Source organism: Lepus europaeus, chromosome 22 (assembly GCF_033115175.1).
Source record: "Lepus europaeus isolate LE1 chromosome 22, mLepTim1.pri, whole genome shotgun sequence".
Classification (NCBI taxonomy): domain Eukaryota; kingdom Metazoa; phylum Chordata; class Mammalia; order Lagomorpha; family Leporidae; genus Lepus; species Lepus europaeus.
This window is the reverse complement of record NC_084848.1, coordinates 25,324,120-25,347,234: the sequence shown is the minus strand read 5'-3', so window position 1 is coordinate 25,347,234 and position 23,115 is coordinate 25,324,120. Positions and strand designations below refer to the sequence as shown.

General features: G+C 58.7%; 1 pseudogene; it reads left to right on the top strand.

The window, feature by feature from the left end:
- The first annotated feature begins 1,194 nt into the window (after positions 1–1,194).
- On the top strand, positions 1,195–19,832 carry LOC133751419 (histone deacetylase 1-like; annotated as a pseudogene).
- Positions 19,833–23,115: the final 3,283 nt, after the last annotated feature.

Genomic DNA, 23,115 nt, shown 5'->3' with positions numbered 1-23,115 from the left:
GCCTTGGTGCCCTCCTGCTGCAGCGTCCAGGGCCTCGTTGCTGGCTCTGCGGGAAGCGGGGCAGCTGCAGAGACTTCCCCAGAGGCCTTCCCTCGGGGCGTGTGGCCTCCCTGTCCTCACGGGTTCTCAGGAGCTCAGCCTTGCAGCCATGCGGCTGCCACTGCTCCCCCAGGCACCATCACCCCCGGCCCCAGATTGCACTGAGAGCAGGAGCGGAGCCCACGCCTCTCCCCAAGCAGAGACAGCTTCTGTTTTTGTTTTTCTCTTTCTCCCTGAGTCGGCTCGTCCGAGGCCAGGGACCTTTCGCTCTGCATCGGGCCTGTGGCCGCTCACGGAGGCCACTCCTTGGCCACGGCCACGGGGAGCGCCAGAGCACCGAGTGCTTCTCTCCTTCCGCCTGGGAAGCCCTTCATTAAAATTCAGAAAAACAAAGAGGCTCCGCACATCAAAAACCCACTGGGGGGTTATTTTTCTGTGACTGCAGTGCCCCTCCCCAGTGAGCCAGGCAGCGGGCAGAGCAAGTGTGTGTCTGTTAATTATAAACTGGGGGATTTCGCGGCTTTGGGGTCCCGTCCCCTCCTCTGCCGGAGTCACACGTGCAGCCCAGACAGCCCCTCTGTAGAGTAATTCCCGTGGCCACCGAGAAGTCTCATTTGGGCTGGTTTTCCTTGAGCTCCCATCCTCCTGAAACCCAGAGGAGAAAGACTGTATTTCTAGCCCCTTAATTACTGGCAAATTCAATTGCCTCGGGATTCTGATAACCTTGGAGGTCTCCAGCCAGCCTGAGCAGGTGGCTAGGGGGTGCCTGCCCTCCGCTCTGTATTTTACAACAGCAGCAACGCGGTCTGACACCTGCCGCGCTCTCTCTGGAAGATAGTACTGAGCTCAGCACGCAGGAATGGTCTGGCTCGCAGCCACCCAGGGAAGAAGACGCTGTGGTCACCCCCATTCTATGGACGAGCACACTGAGGCTCGGAGGAGTTGAGGTTGGCCGTGATTATCCAGCTACCGAGCAGCAGAGCTGGGATTCAGAACCAGCTTTCCCGACTCCACCTGGGCTTTTGTCTGCACCTCTGCCGCCTTCAGCTTGGGGAAGTTCCTGACATAACTGCCCCACCCCCAACCCTAGGCCAGGCGTCCGCCCCGACTCCGGGGTAACGGCAGAGCAGAGGGCGTCTGTGACCAAGGCCGAGCATGAGAGGCCCTGTGGACCTGAAGCTGAGCGAGCGAGGCCTGGACGCGTCAGGCTCGGGCCACGTGTGCCAGTCTCCTGTCACCTGTCCCGCGCCCTGATCGTGCCTGGCAGGCTTCGAGTGCCTGGGGAATGAGACATTGTTCCAGAATCTTCGTCCACCTACATCTCACCTGGCTCTAGGAAACCTTCCTAAGTGACAGGCAGTGACATCCCCCAGAAGTCAGAGCCTCCTAAGATGGCCCAAGAGGTCAGGACCAAGACGGGCAGCCACAGGCCCCAGCCATGTGCTTTTCTGTGACGTCTCAGGACCATTGCCTCCATCCTGTGGTCCTTGACCGGTTCCTCACCAGTTCCTCCTAGATCACCTCACGGCTCTGTGCAGGCTTGGGCGGTCCCGGCTGGTCTCTGGCATTGGGTGGCGGCGGCAGAGATGGCTGTTCACAGGCTGGGCTCCAGTGGGCACTTCGTTCCTCTGCGGAATGTCCCTGCACCTGGCACGTGCCGGGCTCTGTTCTTGGCCCTGCAAAGCTGGAGGGGCAGATGGACAAAGTAGAACTGCCTGGGTCGGGGTGGGCATTTGCAGGGTCTTAGTCCACCCATACGAGGATGGACTGGGCCCGAGGAAAGGTAAGTGCGCCGCTCGCCCGTTTCCCAGCCTTGAGAACCCAGAGACACTCAGACGCAGCAGGGAGCCAAGTCAAGCAGGGACTCGTTTATTTCGCACATAGCAGAGCCTTTTAAAGCACAAAACTGCAGCGTCATTGGGGCAGGGCAGAAGGACCAACCAATCACTTAAAAGATCATTTTACCGGGCGATTTTTTATAGGACTAGCCATATGTCTATACACCCTTCATCAGTTGTCGTCACTTCCCCTGATGTTGCGCAGCCAATTAGCTTCAGTGGTAAACAACATTGGATTCCGCCCACCTCACTTCCTTTCAGCGCCATCTTTGAATTACCTCGTGTGCCTGATTTCCCCACAGGCATTGGCGCTGGGGTCAAGCCACCACCCCGGCAGCACCAGCTGTATCCTGTGTCACAGAGCCTAGTTCTAATCCTGGCTTCTCTGCTTCGGATCCAGCTTCCTACCAGTGCACTTTCTGGAAGGCGGCAGATGATGGCTCACGTCCTTAGGTCCCTGCCATCCACATGGGAGACCTGGATGGAGCTCTGGGCTCCTGGCTGTTGTAGATATTTGGGGAGTGAACCAGAAGATTGGACACTAGGCTTTGTTTCACGTGGGACATTTTACTGGGGCAGAATCTGCAGACCGTGAGACTCAAGTGTGCAATCCCTGGTGTTAGAGACCCAAGGGAGCAGTGCGCAGCGGCCCAGTGCAGTCCCTGTGGGCGATCCCTGCCGCCTGCCCTGCGACCACTGCTCTGGTTCCTGCCCGCATGCATTTGCAGTTTCTGGACATTTTATGGAAATGAACTTGTATCTTAAGGTTTTTCAGTCTGGCTGCGAGCACTCCTGTGTTTTCAAGGTTTATCCACGTCATACCATTCTTCTGTAAAGATTATTTGGGGGTTGTTTATTTGAAAAACAGAGAGAGAAAGAATCTTCTGTCTGCTGGCTCACTCCCCAAATGGGTCAGGCCAAAGCCAAGGAGCCTGGAACTCCATCCTGGCCTCCCACAAGGGTAGCAGGAGCTGAAGTACTTGAGCCACCACTCGCTGCCTTCCCAGGGACATTAGCAGAGAGCTGGATGGGAGGCAGAGCTGGGACCAGAACCAGCATTCCAACATGGATGCCAGTATTGAGAGCTGCAGCGGAACCTGCTGCACCCCAGCCCCGCCCCAGCCCCCCGCGTGTTATCACCATTTTCCAGTCATTCTTCCTACCGCCAGGCACTGCACCACGACTTGCTTCCCTCTTCCCCAGCTGGCAGGTGGACCTCTGGGCTGTTTGCAGTTCGGGGCTGCTGCAGATTTCTGTGCTGTCCGTTTGGACAGATGCGTTCACCTCTCCTAGGTCGATTTCCTGAGACTGGCAGAGTCTTACGGTGGGTTCATGCTTAACTTTTAAGGAGCCGCCAGACTCTCCGGAGCATTGGTTTTGTTTGTTGTTTTCCAGTGCTGTAGGTAGCTTAATTAATTCCTCCATTTTTGTCGTCCCCTTTGCTTCTTCCAGAGGTTGCTACTGACTTTGCAGGAGGCGCATCCTCCCGCTTTCTCGCTGCCTTCCTTCTTCCTGTTGTTTTACCTCCAGTTTGCAAACCTCAGTGGGCTGTGTGCCCCACTAACCTGGAAGCCCCTTCAGGGCCAGGCTGGGTATTTGCATCTCCATGAGGTTCCATGCGGAGTCCAAGAGTTTAAGGTCCAACAGGGCATGACCTTGACCCCAAGAAGCTCACAAGCTAGCAGAGGCCTGAGAGGAGACCGTGTAGTCCATTGCAAAGTGCAGCTGAGAGGGCGGTGGAGTGGCCAGGAGGCTGTCTACGTCCACCAGGGGACAACAGGGGTGCTGGGTGTGCTTAGAGCAGGGTTTGGCAAACGACAGCTATGGGCCCAGTTCAGCCGCTGTTTGTTTCCATGGTTTTGCTGGAGCACAGCCTTGTCCATTGGATGACTGTGTCTGTGGCTACCTGTGCACTGCAGTGGCAGAACTCAGTCCACAGAGACCATCTGGCCAGCAAAGCCTAAGGTATTTACCACCTGCCCCCACACAGAAGTTGGCTGGGGCCGGTGTTGTGGCACAGCAGGCTAAGCCACCACCTGCGACACCCGCATCCCATATCAGAGCATGGTTCGAGTCCCATCTGCTCTACTTCCGATCCAGCTCTCTGCTAGTGCTTCTGGGAAAACAGTAGAGATGACCCACTTGGGTCCCTGCCACCCATGTGGAAGACCTGGATGGAGTTCCTGGCTCCTGGCTTTGGCGTAGCCCAGCCCTAGCCGTTGTGGCCATTTGGGGAATGAACCAGGGGATGGAAGACCTCTTCCTCTCTCTCCCTCACTCTGCCTGTCAGATAAGTAATCTTTTAAAAAACATTTTTCGCTGTGTGGAGCTGTGGGTGGGAGAGTGGACCGACTGACTGACAGGAGGGATAGAAGCCAAGCAAGCTGGAGAGACTCAGGGCACGGGGAGGAACGTCTGTGACGACTACGACGGGGACGTTGGAAGTCACTGCTACGGACAAGGCCATCCAAGGAAGCCGCAGCGCATCCGCACGACTCGCAGCCTGCTGCTCCCTCCCCTGCGGTCTCTACCGGGAAATGGAAATGCGCCGCCCTCGCAGAGCCACTGCTGAGGAGCTGAGAAAGTACCGCCGGGATGACCGAGGAAGTTCCTGCGCTCCTTTCGTCCAGGTAACGTGTCCGGGTGCGGCCGGCAGATGCAGCGAGCCAGCCGTGGTGAGGACCGTGCAGTGTCTGACGGCCGGTGGCGCTGGAGCAAGTGCTGTGAGACTATATGAGCCGCAGACTGATGGAAGGAAGGGCTGTGAATTGGGCGGGGCGTCTGCACCCTGCAGAGAAGTCCGAGGCACGTGGCTTCTGTGCCGGTGGAATTGTCTTGGCCATCCTGGAACTGCTGAAGCGTCGCCAGAAAGTGCTGCGTACTGACGGCGATGCTCATCACGGCGCCGGCATGGACGCGGCCCTCTGTACCACAGATGGGGCCGTGAGGACAGAGAGCACGCCCCAGGAACTGGGCACCTACGGGATACCGGAGCTGGCAAGGGCAAGTATTACTCTGTTAACTGTCCGCTCCGAGATGGGACTCACCGCGAGTCCCGTGAGGCTGTTTGCAAGCCGGTCTCGTGCAGAGTAGCGGAGCTGTTCCAGCCTCGCGTGGTGGTGGTACAGTGTGGCTCAGGCGCCTGTCTGCGGATCGGCTGGGTTGCTCCGACCTGACCATCAGAGGGCCGGCCAAGAGTGTGGACTTTGTCACACTGCCTGTGCCGATGTGTCAGCCTGCCTGTGCCGATGCTAGAGGAGGCGGTCACTCCATCCGACGTGTGGCCCGGTGCTGGACGTACGAAACGGCCGTTGGCCCTGGGTGCAGAGGTCCCTAATGAACTTGCAGACAGGGGCTGTTTCGAATACTTGGACCAGATTTCCAGCTTCACACCGGTCCTTCCACCGTGACTAACAAGTACCCGGGAAGGATCCAGCAGCGGCTGTCGGAGATCCTGAGAACACTGGCCCACGCGCCTGGGGTCTCAGTGCGGCCGTTCCTGGGGAAAGCAGTGATGAGGACCAAGGGGACCCTGACAAGCGCTCTCCGCCGCTCCGTCTGCTCCTTGGATAAGCGAGCAGCCTGTGAGGAGGAGTTTAACCACTCCGATGATGAGGGAGGAGGCGGGAGCATGAGTTCTTCCAACCTCAGGAAAGCCAAGAGTCAAGACCGAAGCTGAAGAGGAGAAAGATGACGAAGAGAAGACCAAGTCCCAGGAGAGGAGAAGCCAGCAGAGGGGTCAGAGAGGCCGCGTCGGCCCGAGCAGGCCTGGCCAGCTTCCCCACGTCCCTCCTCAACCCCTCAGATTCTAGATTTCCTATCTCTTACATGAAAATACATTACATAGAGCCGGTGCCGTGGCTTAACAGGCTAATCCTCCGCCTTGCGGCGCCGGCACACCGGGTTCTAGTCCCGGTCAGGGCGCCGGATTCTATCCCGGTTGCCCCTCTTCCAGGCCAGCTCTCTGCTATGGCCCGGGAAGGCAGTGGAGGATGGCCCAAGTCCTTGGGCCCTGCACCCGCATGGGAGACCAGAAGTACCTGGCTCCTGGCTTCGGATCAGCGAGATGCGCCGGCCGCAGCGGCCATTGGAGGGTGAACCAACGGCAAAAGGAAGACCTTTCTCTCTCTGTCTCTCTCTCTCACTATCCACTCTGCCTGTCAAAAAAAAAAAAAAAATTAAACTCCTTTAAAAAAAAAATACATTACATAGAAATACCCCGAGGCCAGGGTAGCCGAGCTAGGTAAACGCTATGCCTTGCCAGCTGTCCCTTCAGGTCCTTGATTTTACACCAGGAAGGGTACCAGGTGTGGGGAGAAGGGACGCCTTTCTGTGGCCACGAGACCACATCCTGCAGTGCCCGGGTGTCTGCTTAGCAGATACGGGAAGGTGCCCCCTGTGGAACATTCTGGGTCCTCAGGGACTTCCTGTTCGCTCTGGCTCCCAAGGTAACGGTAGCCATTTGTAGGCTGGGTCTGTTGTCGTACCTTCCCCCACCGCCTCAGGTGAGCCCAGAAACTTGTGCTGCCTGCCCCCGGTCTTTCCCCAGTTCTGCCGGTGGAGGTTGGCAGGCTGTCCAGCTTCCTTTTTGAGATTCTATCTTCGTCTTTGTGAGACTCTTTGTAATAAAATGGGACCTTTCTATACCCTCCCAGCCCCCCCCCCCACACCAAATTTGCCAGTCCCTCCTTAGAGGACAGAATGAAGGTGAGGAAGGAATCACAGCTCTCACAGACTCCCAGAGACACCTGCTATTTCCACCCCGAAACCCATTGCAGCAGGAGTGATGGGAGGGAAGGCTGGGAGGGCGGGGTCATTCTGGCCCCTCTCGGGGAGGGACCAACGTCCCTTAAGAAAAGACATCGGCGCTCCTCATTTCTAGGTGATGGGGACGGCTTCTGTTTGGAAACACAGATGGGGAAGGGAAGCTTTCTGGGTGCCCTTTATCCTTTTTGGGATAGGGGTTGGGGAGTCCCAAGTGCCTTTGGCGGTGGGCTTCAGATCCAAAGAGGAAGCCCACTGCAAGGGTGTCAGGGACAAGGGAGGGGGAGCCAAGGGGGTGTTTCGGTGGTGGTGGGGGTGGTTGGCGAGGTCGAAATCAGAAGGCAAGGGTGGCGGGAGCAGACAGGGAGGCTGGTGATGCTCTGTGGCTGCGCCGCAGTGAATTAATTCGCGGCATATGTTCCCAGCATCTGTCACGGTGACCTGGACGGGAGGGGTCAGTGGGAGAGGGGACCATGCCAGGGCTGAGCATTAGCCCAGAATTCCCCGGCTGCGGGGACACTCGGAGCCCAGGGCACGATGGCTGGCCGGCCTGCCCGGGAGCATCTGTGCGGCTGCGGCACACCGCCCGCCTGTGCTCCCCGCAGGGAAACACCAGCCCTGCAGGTCCCGCTGAGCTCTGTCTCTTCCAGAGCGCAAGCTGTAGGGGATTCAACCCGGCAGCCGCGTGCGTGTGCTGCTGGGGGCAGGGGCACCCCAGGCCTGGATGGAAGTGCACAGTCCCGGAATGCTGCTGGATGCTCTTTGGGCTGTTTGGTGCTGGAGTGTGCTTTGGGAGCTGGTACCTGGAGGAAGCAAAGCAGGAGGCAGGGGGCCTGGAGTAGGGTGAATGCCAGGTTCACGATCGGGCTCCTCCATCTCGGGTGTGCGGCTTCGGACACATTCTCATACTTCCACACACCTCAGTCTCCTCGTCTACAGGGAGGAGCTGTGAGAGCTGGCGCTGTGGCGCAGCGGGCAAAGCCACCGCTTGCAGCACCAACATCCCCTGTGGGTGCCGGTTCTAGTCCTGGCTGCTCCACTTCTGATCCAGCTCTCTGCTAATTACCTGGGAAAGCAGTGAGACCTGGAAGAAACACGGGGCGGACTCCCAGGAGTCTGGGGCACTCAGCACCCCCCCAGACCACAGACTGGAGGCCCCCAGGCGTCTGGGGCACTCAGCACCCCCAGACCACAGACTGGAGGCCCCCAGGAGTCTGGGGCACTCAACACCCCCCTCTAGACCAGACTGGAGGCCCCCAGGAGTCTGGGGCACTCAGCACCCCCAGACCACAGACTGGAGGCCCTCAGGCTCAGTTGACCCTCAGGTCAGCTTTGATCTGCCTTCCAGACTTTTAACAGTTGTTCAGTTAATTACCAGCATTTAAAACCCAAACAGGGAGGGTGTTTGACCAGCAGTTAAGACACCAGGTTAAGGCAGCACAACTCCTGTGGAAGGACCTGGGTTTGAGTCCCAGCTCCACTCTCCAATCCGACTTCCTGCTAATGCACACCCTGTGAGTCCCCAGATGATGGCTCAAGTGAGTGGGTTCCTGCCACCCATGTAGGAGACCCGGAAGAAGCTCCTGGCTCCCGGTTTCAGATCAGCCCAGCCCCCCGTCGTCGTGGCCATCTGGAGAGTGAACCAGCGATGGAAGATCTCTCTGTAACACTTTCAAATAAATAATCTTTTAAAAAATAATAAGAGATAAACAATATGGGAAAATTTCACATTGAAGTGTAGAATCCCACCTTCTTTTAGCAAATTGAGAGCTGCATTTGCTTCAGGGCTGCAGGCCCCACAGCAGCGCTGGCCTTGGGCTGTGGCGCGACAGCTCCTGTACACAGTGACAGGCAGCGCCCGCCCCCTGCTGCAGGGATACTGTGGTCTCTGACGTTGAGGTCCCTGCCCAGCCTCTGCGTTCGGCCAAGAGGCTCCTGTTCGCCCGGACACTTGCCCCAGGTCATGTTCCTGAGCCTAGAACTCAAGTCCTGACTTGCGGGCCAGTGTCCTTTGTGAGTGACCTGGACCCTGGCCTGATGCACGACCTGGAGTCATGTCAGCTCCTAGAAGGCCCAGTTTACCTCCCACGAGTTCCCTTCCCCGGATCAGGAAGCTTAGCCCTGGGTCCGGGCGGGAGGCCTCTGCGGGACTGTGTCAGTGAACGCTGCCCGGGGGCCCATGGCACCTGCTCAGGGGGCCTCTGACTCGGCAGTCCCAGAGAAGGTAGGAGGGTTGCCTTCTTCCCTCTGGAGCAGCCACTGGAGCCGGTCACACTAGCAAGGCATGGTGAGGATGGAGGTAGCCGAGGCTGCCCGATGTCTCAGCAGGGGTGCACATCCCACACCCCAGCACCAGCCGGCTGCACCTCCATGGGAGCTCAGGAGGAGGGCAGCCCCTAGGACCACCCTTCCAGAGGGAACTCGGGCAAGGGTGAACTGCTGGCCCCTAACACTGGTGCCTTTGGCGTCTGTCTCAGCATCCAGGCTGCACCCGGCCAGTTACTGAGCATGGCAGTGGTGCCAGGGCTCCTCACTGGCAGCCTTGGCCCCGCAGCACCCTAAGGGGCCGCCAGGACTTGCCTTGAGCTGTGCCCCTGTCCAGGACTCTCACTGTGCCCCCTTTCTTCCTGCTCTCCCTTCTCCAAGGTCACACCTGCATCCCCACCTGAGCCAGGGCCTCCCCCACTGCTCATGCTTCCTCGCCCCTGGACCTTGCACGGGTGCCACCCACAATGGCTCTTGCACTTGTAACTCTGTCTTGGTGTCTGCTTCCAGTAGGGAGGGGGCCTAAACAGTGAGCCCAAGGACACTCAGAGGGGCAGAGGGACCTGAGGCTGAGAGGGCATGGCTCTGGGCAGCAGCCCCGACTTCAGAGCCAGCTCCAGTGGCCTGGCTAGAGTTCAAGTGCGATTCAGGCTGGGAGCTCCTGGAGAGGCAGCGATTGCAGCCTCTCACTCGTGCAGCTGTCATATTGGAGCCGAGTCCAACCAAGTGGGCCTGAGAAGGAGGAGGAACCAGAATCCTCAAGCAGACATTTGGCAAAAGATCTAAAAAACTTTTCTTACTTACATGAGAGGCAGAGAGACAGAGAGAGCTCCTCTCCCACCTGCTGGCTTACTCCCCAATGTCCACAATGGCTGGGCTGGGCTGGGCTGAAGCCAAAAGAGCCCAGAACTCAATCCAGGTCTCCCACATGGGTGGCAGGAACACAACTATTTGAGCCCTCACCTGCTGCCTTCCAGGGCAGGAAGCTGGAGTTAGAAGCTGGAGCTGGGATTCGAACCTAGAGCAGTCCAATATGAAATGTGGTGTTTTAACCGTTAGGCCAAATGTCCGCCCTGGTGGAGGAGGTGGTCTCCTCTCAGCAGCAGGAGAAAGCTCCAGCTTTTGTGCAGAGGTGAGGCATGGAGAGCTGTTCGTGGCTCTGTAGGCAGTCTCAAGGCTGGCCAGTGACCCGTGTCACCCACCCTGGTCTGGGGGCGTCAGCCCTGGAGGAGAGAGAAAAGGTGACATTTGGGCAACTGCACCCCGGATCTTGCAGAGGCCAGGCAGCCAAGTGACATGCAGTCCAGCAGACCAGGGGCGTGTGCCCTCTGCTGGAGACGGGGTGGCTCCTGCAGGTCTTGGAGGGGCCAGGCTCATTCTGATGGAGCCGGGGACCACTCCCCACCGCCAAGGCGCCGCGTCCTGGACAAAGAGCACGGAGCCAAAGCTGAGTGAGAACGCTGCCTCCTGGGTGCAGAGCTGGGGGGGGGGGGGAGTCGAGGCAAGGAGAAGCCCCAACAGGGTGGCTGCCTAGCCAGGGAACAGAGAAGTCTCGTGGGGTGGGGGCAGAGCAAGTGTTGGCTCAAAGGGACAGGGTGTTGGAAAAGGCCCTTGTCTTGATTTCAGTGGTGGTTCCGTGTCTGGCTGCTGTATTTACAAAACTGAGAATGTGCATTTTATGTTTTTAAAATATTTATTTATTTGATAGGCAGTGTGACATACATGGGGAAGAGAGAGAGAGGGAGGGAGGGGGAGGGGGAGGGGGAGAGCGAGAGATCAATCGTCCACCCTCTGGTTCACTCCCCAGATGCCCGCAGCAGCCAGGGCTGGACCTGGTCACAGCCAGGAACCAGGAACCCTCTCCGAGTCCTCTATGTGGGCACAGGGACTCCAGTACTTGGGTCATCGCCTGTTGCACAGTAAGAGGAATGCTGAACTGGACGTGGCGGAGCCAGGACCGGAATCCGGCCATCTGACGTGGGACGTGGGCAGCTTCTTCTGCTGCACCACAGCCCCTGCTCTGAGGAGTCTTAACCAAACACCTTCCCAACCCCCTCCCCCTTTGGAGAACCTTTGCTTAAGGCAGAGGTTTGTGAATGATGGCTCACGGTAAAAACCAGCAGCCTGGCACCGGTGTTGCGGCACAGAGGGGTAAGCCTCGGTTTGCATCCCCAGCTTCCCATATGGGTGCCAGTTCAAGTCCTGGCTGCTCTGCTTCTGAGTCAGCTTCCTGCTCGTGCGCCTGGGAAAGCAGCAGAAGACGGCCCGAGTTCCTGGGCCCCTGCCACCCACTCGGGTGACCCAGATGGAGTCTCAGGCTCCTGGCTTCGGCCTGGCCCAGCCCCAAACTTTGCGGCCGTTTGGGGAGTGAACCAGCAGGTGGAGGATCTCTCTCTCTCTCTCTCTCTCTCTCTCTCTCTCTCTTACTCTCCTTCTCTCTGTAACTGTGCCTTCCAAATAAATAAATAAATAATCTTAGGAAAAACAAACAAAACAAAGAACAGCAGCCGCTCCTTCTGAGGGCACCGGCCGTGCTGGGCTCCCCGGGGACGGCAATGCTGCTGCCCATCAGCACCAAGGCCAGGGGAGCTGGGCGCTTCCTCCCTGCCTGCTGGCGGCGTCTCCGTCTTGCTTTGTCAAGGTTCCCCCACTCACTACCCTGCTCCCGTGTGTCCTCTGGCAGCTGCTGCGGGAGGATTTTGGGCAAGCTCCTGTGCACCTGTCTCAGGTGGAAGACCCTCCCTGGCCTCGGAGCACGGCCCCTGGCGCCGGCTCGGCCAGGGGAGGCGTTCAAAGCGCAGAGGCCCGGCTCGCCGCCTCCACCTGGGGAACCGGGATCTCTCCGGCAGAGCCTGGCTGTGTGCGTCCTCAGCACAGTGCCCCTGGTGACTTGAACGTACATCCGGGTGCTGAGGCCCCTGGACTGTGGAAAAAAGGGAGTGAACGTGGCTCGGTCGGCTTCCTGGTCACATCGCCTCCTGGCTTTGTGGCCTCCCTGGAGGAGGAGGGCACGTTCCAGGGCCCAGCCAGAGTCTCCACCACGAGCAAAGCCTGCTGCCAGCTCTGGCCTGTCCCCCACGCCCCCCAGGGCAGCAGGCACCAGGGCTCAGCCCTCTATCGCGTTCCATCTCCCATCACTTTCAGACCCAGCTCATTATTCCTTTATTATTCCCATTCTCCTGCTTATCATTATTAATAATCACCCTAGACAGGCCAGGGTGCTGACAGCTGGCCCCTTGTCCATTCTTTCTGTCTGTTCTAATCCTGCCTGCTTGTCTGGCACTGACCCCATCTCCTCCCCACCCCCACCTTAATTAAGCCGTCCTGGTCAGCCCACCACTGCCCCTGTGGCCACGGGAATGATCAGCTCACCTGATAGGCAGAGGAGTGATGGCCCTGAGGCCTGGACGTGCCCCCCCCCTCCACAGGAGCACAAGGGTAGGGGTGAGTCCTGGGATGGACTGCAGTGGGCCCGGAGGGTGGGGGAGCAGGGTGGTCGACGAACACAGCCATTGAAAAGCTGCTCAGATGTTAGTGAGCCTCAGAATCTCCCAGGGGGCCGAATGCAATCCAGTTTCCGGAGCCTGCTCCCCATGGATTCTGATCCAGTCTGTGTGTCCGGGGTGAGGCCAGAAATCTCGCAGCTGCCATGTGTGACTGCTGCAGGCGTGAGGACCACACCTCGAGGAGCCCTGCATTAGCTGCCGACCTCAGCTCCCCGGCCAGGCCCGGGTGGGCCTTGCTGGGAACGGAAGAAGAAGAGACGGCAGCAGCTTGTTGCGACCCTCAGCGGCTGAGTTGGGGATGCTCAGGACTGGGGAGAGCAGGGAGGGCCACGAAGGTGACATGGAGTTAGAGGACAATGCAGTTCCTGGTGGCACTCAGGGAAAGAGAGAAAGCACGAAGATGCTTCTGTGCTTTGGTTAACTTGATTTATTTGAAAGGCAGAGAAAGAGAAAGAGAGAGGAGAGGGAGAGACAGGGAGAGAGGAGAGAGGGGGAGGAAGGAGAGAAGAGGGGGAGAGGAGAGGGGAGGAGGGGGAGAGAGAGAGAGAGAGAGAGAGAGAGATCTTCTGTTGGTTCACTTCTCAGATGCTCAGAACATCCAGGGCTGGGGCTGAATCAGAAGCCAGGAACTCCACCCCAGTCTCCCATGTGGGTGGCAGAGACCCGAGGACTGGAGCCATCGCCGGCTGCCTCCCAGGGTGTGTGCATTAGGCAGGCAGTGGGCTTGGAAGTGGAGCTGGGCCTGGAACCCAGACACCTCCTGCTTGAAGCAGTGTTCAGTGCCCCTGTCCACATGTTCACTGCTCCAGACATTGCATGAGGTTCCTGAACACATCGCCCCGTCCTCTAACGAATGCGTGTACTGATGCCTCTGACAGATCAGGAGACAGAAACAAGGACCCCCAGGGACTCACCCAGGCAGTGAGAGAACCAGCCTGTGAAGCCCGAGTGTGTGTCTGGAGCTGAGAGGTGCTGCCCGGGCCCCAGCTCTGGGTACAGAGGCCCCAGGGAGTGTGGGTCCCACAGGACAGGAGCACCGCGCTGGTGCGCCTGGGTGATGCAGGAAGCTGCCAGATACCCAGGTGCTGCGCAAAGATGGAAGGATTATAGCAATTAAAATGTTTTGCCTGGGAGCTGTTGGGAGCCTTTTTTTTTTTGAAGCCACAGTTTCGTGACTTCAAGGTGTTAACGGGCCCTCTAATGGTTTTGTTTTTTAATTGCAGCAAATGACTGTGGAGCCATTAGACTGTGCCTCTGTGCACGTGGCTCAGCCCTTCCAGGCCTCCTCCTTCTATTTATTCTGCTTAATTCAGTCAGGTAGCTCCAGGGCAGTGGAGATCAATACTCCTCTTTGATAGAAAAGAGTCAGGTTTGAAACCGAGAGATAAAACTGACACATTTTGTATAAATTTAATTAAAAATGCACCTTTAGTGGCTTGTTGCAGGCACAAAGCCGAGCGTCTATCTCCCTATCTGCCGCTCGCTCGCTCGCTCTCTCTCTCTCGTTCCTAACAGGGACATCTCTATATCTGCCTCGCCAGAGTGCATGTGAGATTTTGGACTTGAAGACTTCCAAGCGGAGGGGTGACAGGGTGAGGGTCAACAGCATGGATCAGACGGGCCTTGGCCTCTGCTTTCCAGGGCGAGCTGGGACAGAGGGGTTGGCGCTGGCTGTGCAGGTCGAGGGGAAGTGGGCTGTGTTTCGCTTTTTCTTGAAAACCTTCTTCCTCTGGATTCCCACCACTATAGGCTCACGACTGCTCGGTCTGGAGCCAGCGCCAACCCCGGGATAACTTTTGACCTCCCAGTCACTGCAGCCCCTGCAAGGTGCATCGTGGGAGCGGGGGTGGGGGTGGGGCCTCTGGCCGGTCACCCCAGGGCTGCGGCGTCCATTTGTCTTGTGTTTTACAATCCGCCCCTTCACCTCCTTCCCTGCCGCCTCTCCCCGCTTCCCTTTGCTCAATCCCATTTGGCTTTCCTCATTTTTCACTTGAGTGGGTTTCCTATCCCCGGCTCCACTCTGGCCTCGCTCTGCTCAACACCAATAAAACACACTCAACACAGGTAGAACAAGGTGCCCGGGCCCCGCGTGACAAATGACTCGCCCAGCCCTCGCTAAGCGCCGCTGTAAATCGGCCCTCCCGTGGGCCGGGCTGGGCTGGGGCTGTTCTCAGCGGCCAGCAGAGGGCGTGCCTCGCGCCTACTGTTTAGGCAGCCTCCAGCAGGCGTCATGGTGTCCAGCCCAGAGCCGGCAGGAGGTGAGGCTCTACTGCTGCGGTTCCACCTGTGGCACTGGCTAAAGCACATCTGTTTCTTTCTTCTTTTTAAAAGTGTTTGAAGACATATTTTTTTTTATTTGAAATGGGCAAGAAGAGATCAATCTTCTATGCATTGATTCACTCTTCAAATGCCCTCTACATCCAGAGCTGGGCCATACCAAAGCCAAGGGCCAGAGATTCAGTTTGGGTCTCCCATGTGGGTGGCAGGGACCCAAGTACTGACGTCATCACCTGCTGCCGCCCAGGGTGTGCATTAGTGAGCGGGAAGCTGGAGTCAGGAGCAGAGCCGAAACCTGAACCAGGCACCCCGAGATGGAGTGCTCCAAACGCCTACCCTAGAAAACCCTCTGAGTGGACAGGGCCATCGTGTCACCGCTCATGCGCCAGGCACATTTAGATCCCCACTGCAGCCCTCACAGACCGCCCCTGTTTCACAGAGAGTAACACTGTGAGAGGCTTCACAAGGTCACACAACCTGCCCAAGGTCACGGGACTAGTGAGTGGCAAGCCATCACCAGCAGGTGCACCTCTCGCTCCAAAGCCAGGGCTTTCCACCCCACGTCCTGTTGGGACGCACCACGCTGCGCATGTGGGAAGCAAAATGCCATGGCCAGTCTCCAGGTGTTTATGGGTTTATGCTGTGGGGACCGGATCACAGCCATGTCCATCCCTGGCTTCCTTCTCCAGGCTCCTCCTGCTGGACGACCCCACAACCAGTGACCAAGGCAGCCAGACATCTGTGTCTCCTGCTCCCCAGAACCAGTGATCAGAACGGGGAAGCCTGTGCACCTGCTCTCGGTCCATCCTAAAGCAGCCCTGCCTTGGAGAGGCACGGGGTGAGGGGCAGGGGCTGCCCCAGCTCATTCCATTGGTAGCAGAGGGGAGCCTCCCTGTTTGTGTGGGGGCTGTGTAGAATGTGGAATCCGGGACTCTATAACGTGGTGACGTGGGCGTGGTGTGTGCTGGAGTGGGTTTGTCCGTCGCCCCGGGAGTCTTTCATCGCCACAGATGCGAGTTCAAACCGGAGGGGCGGACATCCGAGTTGGAGCCCCTGGACTTGCCTCCTTCCTCGCCGGTGATTACAAACACCGGCTGCTTTGTGTCTAAAATGGCCGAGATAATTGAAACGGAATTTGGAACCAGGGCCCCGCAGGCAACACTTGTTGAAAGAAGAAATAAAGATCGCTCGGGTCACGTCTTTTGTAATTTGCGTTTAATAATCGTACCAGGAGGTACGCACAAAGGGACAGGCGGCTCCTGCGCCGGCTCCCAGCCTGCCGGCGCCCTTGTCGCATCTGCTCAGGGAAGGGGGGAGAGAGCAGCCGAGGGGGAGGGGTGGCGGCAGGCGGGGAGCGGGAGGGACTCCCACAAGTTGGAGAAAGTTCTCTGCATGTGGCAGGAAAAGGATGGGGGCCCAGCTCCGGGGAGCCTGAGTCGCCGGCTGACACATGGGCCTCCTGAGAGCCCCCACTGCCCTCCATGCCACACCCCAGGAGCCCAGGAGAGGGACGGTGAGCGTTTGAACAGGCTTCAGTGAAACTCTGCTTGGATCGAAGCTGGGGACCCTGCCCCTGCTCGGTACGGCCAGCTGTGGAGCTGGGGCAGAAGGGACCAAGCATCGGAGTACAGCTGCAGTTCCTGGGCTGTGGGTTTGCAGGCTTTCGAAGGTGAGGCAGGTGGGGCCTCTGTGGGGCAGGTGTCAGGCCCAGGGGGTGGTGCTGGCCTCCCCTATCAGAATGCAGCTTTGAGCCCGACTAGTCCAGCTCCCCGCTAATGTGCCCGAGAAAGCAGCAGATGGCCCAAGTGCTTTGGCCCCTGCCACCCACATGGGGGACCCAGATGGAGCCCCAGGATCCTGGCTGTGGCCTGGCCCAGCCCCTATTGGTGTGGCCAGCTGGGGAGTGAACCAGTGAATAGCAGCTCCCCCACTCCACCCCTGGTCTTTGTATCACCCTGCCTTTCAAATAAATAAAACCACTTTTTTGTAGAGGCATCCTCTGGCAGCTCTCGCCTCAGCATCACTGGTACCAAGGACTGTGCCCCTCTCACACGGCACAAGCCCAGGCACTGCTCAGACAGAGTCCCAACCCCTCACCTGCCAGAAGCGCGGCCCCTTCCCTGCAGGGCCTCCCCTGTGGAATCGGGCTCCAACAGTCCCTTGGGCAGGCACATCCCTGCAGGTGGAGAGGCTGCGAGGAGCTCAGGCTTGGAGGCAGGGCCACAGCCTTATGGGTTGACTGTGTCTCTCCGCAATTCCTACGCTGAACCCCTAATTCCTGGTGCCCCAGAAGGTGGCTGCATTTAGAGGCAGGGCCTTTAAAGAGGTGAGGAAGTTCAATGAGGTCCTAGGGGTGGGCCCTCAAGATGTCCCTATAGGAGGAGGACGTTAGGGTACACAAAGGGGGGATGGGGGAGGGGCCATGTGCACAGGGCAGGCGAGGATGCCTCGAGTGGGCAGCCATCTGCGAGCTGTCAGCACCTTGATCCTGGACGCCTACCCTACAGAAGCATGGGGGATAGTGTCGGTCGTGTAGACCCCCTACACGGGGAGCTCGGTGTGGCTGCCCTAGCTCACTGTACAGACACTGAGCGGCAGGAGCAGCTGCCCGGGGAAGCTCCTGCCTGCCCAGCCCTTTTCTCTCTGGCCCAGGCCCACAGGCAGGAGAGCACCCAAGAGGGTCTCCAGCTGCTTCCCTTCCTTGGGGCGGCCGCACAGGCACAGCAGGCAGCTCGAGGAAGGGAGGGCTTCGGTTCTCCTGCCAGGCTCGGAGCTGACCGCCAGGCCCTGGAGCTGCACCGCTCACAGCCCAGCGATGCCCAACTTCCGGCTCTTCCCTGCCCTCCTAAGCCTCTTCCCCTCTTGATCACGGAAAGTGTCCCATGTTGGTGACACAGCAGGGCTCCCAGGCTTTGCAGAAGCCACAGTCCTGGCCCAAACGGGGAGCCACCTGGTCAGGAGTGGTGCTGAGTTGGTCACGGGCTGTGGAGAACAGTGTGGATTCCGCTCTTGCCCCATTGTTTCAGAGCAAGCCCTGAGAGCACAGGACCCCCAGGAAGGCCAGCAGGGCAACACTGACTGTGGATCCTCAGGGCAGGTGGCTCTGACCTTCCGAGGAGCAGGTGCAGGGAGCGGGGTGGGGCAGAGGGGCCCCAGGGCTGCTAAGGAACAGGGCCAATGTCCCAGACTTTTCAGCTGGGAGGGGCTCAGCGAGGAAAAAGCATGGATCTGCTGGCATTCCCAAGAACTCTCTCTGCCACTGAGAGCTGACAGCTTGGTCCCTCTGTCCTGGGGTGGGGGACTTGGTCCCTCTTCCATAGCTCTTTGTTCAGAAATGTGGCTAATGGGGTGGCTCCCAGGTGGCCGTTTTGTGTAGGACTATGGCTGCTGCAGAGACTGGAACCCCTGCCCTGTCTCCCACATGGAACATTTTTTCTGACCAGTGACCCGAGGGGAAGAGGTTGAAGAGTAGGGGACAGAGCCGGAAGTCGGGCATCACAAGGCTGTGAGCATCTCAGGCGCAGGGCTTCAGAGAGGTTAAGTCCTTGCCCACAGTTGCACAGCTAAAACAGGTCAGACCCAAGGCTTGCTGGACTCCCGGTCCACACATTTCTCTCCAAAGAAGAGGTTGGCAAACTAAAGCCCCACAGGGCACGTGGGGCCCCCTGCCCATTTTCCTGGGGGCTGTGATCTAAACGCCCGTGGTAGGGTAGGGGAAATCATGAGGACGATTCCACAACACGTGGGAATTGTATGGGATTCAAGTGTCAGGGTCCATAGGCACACGGCCACACCCACACTTTCACCTGCTGTCTGTCCGGCCGCAGGTGTCAGACACCATGGTCCTCCCCAACCAATGTGCCCCCAGCATCACACAACGACAAGAAATGCGTGGTGCTGCTGGCACCGTCATCATGTGAACATCACAGAGGGTACTGGGCTGCACCGTCACGGGGATCCACGCCTGGGGCCACCAAGCGCTCTGTCATCAATCGACGCGTCACCTGTGTGCGCTGTCTGGGTCCTTAGGAGAGTGTTTGCCAACCTCTGTCTCCCATGTTGTGCCATTCGGCAGATGGAAAGAACCTTGGAGCCTGTGCGGCCCCAGAATCTCGACTCCCTTTCTTTCTGGCCACTCACCCTCCAAAGAAGCAGAGGGAGACCCTTTGCATCTCTCAGCCGCTTCCCCAGCCTTCCCCTGGATTCCGGGCACCGCTCGGCCTCCTCCCTCAGCTGCACTGCTTGCCACAGCCTGCCCCAGGGATCTGCCGTTGTCTTGCCTGAGGTTCTGATGGGCGCTTCTGGTACCTGTGTGGCCTCGTCCTCAGCCTGGGGGGGCTTGCAGCCTGGGGAGGCCCCAGGTACCAGGGCCCAGTCGTGGGGAGTGCCTCCAGGCCGGCGGGAAGGGTGCACCTGTGCCCCAGCAGGGCCATGTCCTGGCTCTGCAGCGCTGATGGCTTGGGCGGCTCCCCTGACCATGGGGACCATGAAGGCATCCACAGCACAGGATTGGGAGAGGCTTCAGTGACATAACACACATGAAGGGGCTTGGAATAAGGGCTGGCACAGTGTGTTCTCGCCGAGTCAGGATGACAGTGGTCATGTTTATTGTTTAACAAAAAAGTTGTATTTGTTGTATTTACTTGAAAGGTAGAGAGAGCGAGAGCGAGAGAGCAAGAGCGAGCGAGCTGCCGTCCTCTGGCCCAAATGCCCTCATCAGCCAGGGTGAGGCCAGGTTGTCACCAGTAGCCCAGGACTCTGCCTGGGTCTCCCAAGTGAGTGGCAGAGGCCCAAGGACTTGAGCCATCACCTGCTCCTCCCAGAGCCTGCATTAGCAAGGAGCTGGAATGGAGAGTGGGGCGGGAGCGTGAACCCTGGCACTCTGATATGGTCTGTGGGCATCCCACACAGCAGCTTAGCCGCAGTTAAACTCCTGCCCCACGATTGCTGTTCTAGCCGGTTTGTTGTTCCAGGCCTACTGGGAAAAGCAGAGATTTCTACTTGTGCCATCGCCACCCTCCTACCCTCCCCCTACCCAGGAATCTCACTATCCCCCCTGCCCCCCAGCCTCTATAGGACCGCCTGCCTCCAAGAGGAAAAGGCCCCGGCTCTAAGCCTGACGCTGGTGCTGCATTTTCCCTGACGTCTGCATCTCGGCTGAGGGTCAAGGTCCTGGGCTGAGTGCTCTGCCTTGGGTTGGGGTGTGGGGGAAATGGGGGAGAGGGCGGTGAAAACGAGTGAGCTGGGGCCGGCCGTGGATCCCATCGGCACGTCGCAGCACCAGAAGAGCAAGCTGCAAAAGAAGATGAACAAGGTGGTGGCCAATTCTACAGAGAAAAGAAGCGTGGCCACGCTGTGCCCCGCTCAGGGACCGCTCCCGGGGGGCAGAAGTCTAAAGTGTGTGGGGGTGATCGACACTGAATTAGCCTGGACTTGGGGGGTGTGCTTGCTTCAGCTTGCTTTATTCCCTAAGCCTTCCTGTAGATCTAAAATATCTCGTGTGTGTGTGTGTGTGTGTGTGTGTGTGTGTGTGTGTGTGTGAGAGAGAGAGAGAGAGAGAGAGAGAGAGAGACAGGCAAGGGCAATTCTGCAAACCCAGTAAAATCTAGGGATGCTTCACGTTTTCCCCAGAAGCCCCAAAGGGGGATGTACAGGGAAGAATGCGCCCCGGTGGTCAGTGTGCCGACCCGCCGCGCCCTTCTTCCATGCCCACCACGCATCCTCTGCTCCTCCCCCACCCGCCTCCTCACGTCCAGCAGCGCTGGCCCATCTGCTCGCTGTGCTGTTCCTTGCTCGGTAATTCGTCCTCTCAGTGCCGTGGAGGGCCAGAGGCTCTGGTGCCCTTGTCCCCAGCCAGGCAGAGGGCTTTGGAACATGTGTTTCTGGGAGGCGGGCACCAGCTGGCTGGGGAGACATTTGCATACTCAGCTGGGCCCCTGGTGCCCAGCCAGGGCTGTGAGGAGGAGGCTGTGGCGGGATGGAGGGGGGGGGGGGGCGCTGCGGTCAGCTAGGGGTCAGGTGGAACAGATTTCAGATTGGAGAGACAGATGGTTAAAGCAGAAAAAGACGGAGGGGAGCAAATCCAGGCTCCTGCACAGAGGAAGCCACCGGGGGCCCTCAGATGTCTTGAATGTTCCCAGGCCTTTGTGGTTTTCAAAGCGTTTCCATCTGGGGTTGGACTCCTCCTTGTCTTCCTGTGAAACAGGCATCGCTGCTGTCCCATTTCAGAGGTGAGGAAGCTGAGGCTCAGAAAAGTTAGGCGCCCTAGAAGCCAACTCTTCGATGCTGCAACAAGAGCCTGGGAGGAGCCTTGGGAAGGAGGAGGGTTTATTTCGGCTCCCAGCTTTAGAGGTTCTCATCCTGGATCCGGCAGCCTCATTAGCCTGCATCTGAAGCAGGTGGTGGGAAGGTGGGACGGATGGGGAACCAGGAAGGAGAGAGAGAGAGAGAGAGAGAGAGAGACCAGGCCCAACTCTGCATGTGTAACCAGCTCTCAAGGGCACCCCCCACTGACCCTGGGACCTCCCCCCTGGCCTGCCCTCCAATCACAGAACGACATGGAGTCTGCCCCTCAACCCCTCCAGCACAATGCTGGCCCATGAACGCCTCACCCAAGACGGGAACTTCCTGAGTCTCTGGCCGTGCTAGACGAGGATGCCAGACGGGTGATCTACAGAGATTTCCTTCTGTGTTCAGGAGGCAGGGTCCAATATGACGGTGCCGGCATCTGGGTTGTAGCTTTTTGCGGTGCCATGGCTTAGGCGAGTCGGGGTGGGGGGTGGCTACTGCCAGCTCAGGTCTTTATCTTCTTAGGAGGTCACTGACCCCATCATGGGGACCCCACCTGTCCAACGTCATGTGACCCTAAATACCTCCCCATGCCCACCTCCAGATGGGCTCTGCCAGACCTTGGAAAGTCTACAAAGGGAAACTGAGGCCCAGAGAGCTTCGGCTACCCTGGGCACCCAGCCAGTCAGGCCAAGCCGGATGCTGGGCCCCAGCAGGTGTCCTGGGCCAGCCCTCCAGGCTGTTCCCCACCCCTGGAAGAGCAGCGTGGATTCGGGGTCCACAGCCTACCCTGCTGCTTCTATGGGCCCCCCAAGTCCCGCACAGCCTCGGCCCGCCTTGTCTTGCTTCTCCTGCTCTGGGATTCTGAGGTGAGGCCCGCAGGCAGCCATGGGCAGATGCGCTCTCTGCAGGGCGTGCTCGCTAGGGGTCACTCTCCGGCTGTGTGCAGAAGGAGCCTGAGCAGGTGCAGGACCCAGGCAGCTTTTCCTGTGGGGTCAGCTGAGAGGTCCTCCTTCCCCAGGTCTCTGGGCCGGAGCGGGGCTGAGCTGTTCTCTTCCTGCACCCTGGGCAGGCCAAGTGTCTGCCTTGGCCGGGAACAGGTGGGAGGGCCTGTGTGGTCTCAGGCAGCCGGGCCAGGCCAGGAATTCTGCTTAGCACTTCCCGTGTCCTGAGCCAGCTGCAGGGGGATGGACTGAGGGCAGGGACTGGGTGACAGGTGGCCCCAGGGTGCACATTAGCAGGAAGTTGGAATCAGAAGTGGAGGAGCTGGGACTTGAACCAGGGACTCCAATCCGGGAAGCAGGTGTCCAAAGTGGTGCCTTAACCTCGGTGCTTAACCGCTGCTGTAGATGCCCAGCTCCAGCTGCCCTTGACCTCGTCATTCTGAGTCTCTCCTGCCAGTCTGTGAGAGTCTCTCTCTCTCTCCTGCCAGACCTGTGACTCCCCTTGGTTCACTTGTTTGCTGTCTACTCCCTAGGCCCCTCCATAGCCTTGGCTGCCATGCTGTGAGCACAGGGACCCTGGCTCGCAGGCCCGAGGGTCCTGCCTGCCCCCAGTAGGTGTTCAGTAAACATTTGCTGGCGGAAGGAACTCAAACATCTTAGGAAGTAGAGTGTTGCTGCTGTCCTACTTCATAGACAAGGATGTGAGTGAGCGCCAAAGACCTCACAGTCTCTTCTCTGTGGCTTTAACAAAATGCTTGAGGTTGGGGAGTGCACGCAGGGAAGTCCATTTGGCTCACGTTTCTAGGAGCCGGAAAGCCCAAGAGCAACGCAGCTCGGCACCGGTGGGGGCCTTTGTGCTGCATCATTTGCGGTGGGGGTGGGGGTGAGGCACCGGATGCCAAGGCAGAGCCGGTGTGCTGGCCAGGGCCCCTCCTCCTCCTCTATGGCCAGGAACGCGGTGGTCCCACCCTCCTTTGATTCATCACCTCCCCAAGGCCCGCCTCCAGATACGCCAGCATTGTCTCTGCGGATTAAATTTCCAACACACAAATTCTGAGTGTGCAACCCAGCCATCATGGGGAGCCAGCGGCTATGGCAGGGACCCCCACCCCAGGGTCAACCTGCAACCTGCACCCTCACCCTGTCTAGTCTCTGTGCAGTTCCAAAGCCTCTAAAGCCAGACATCCTGTGAGT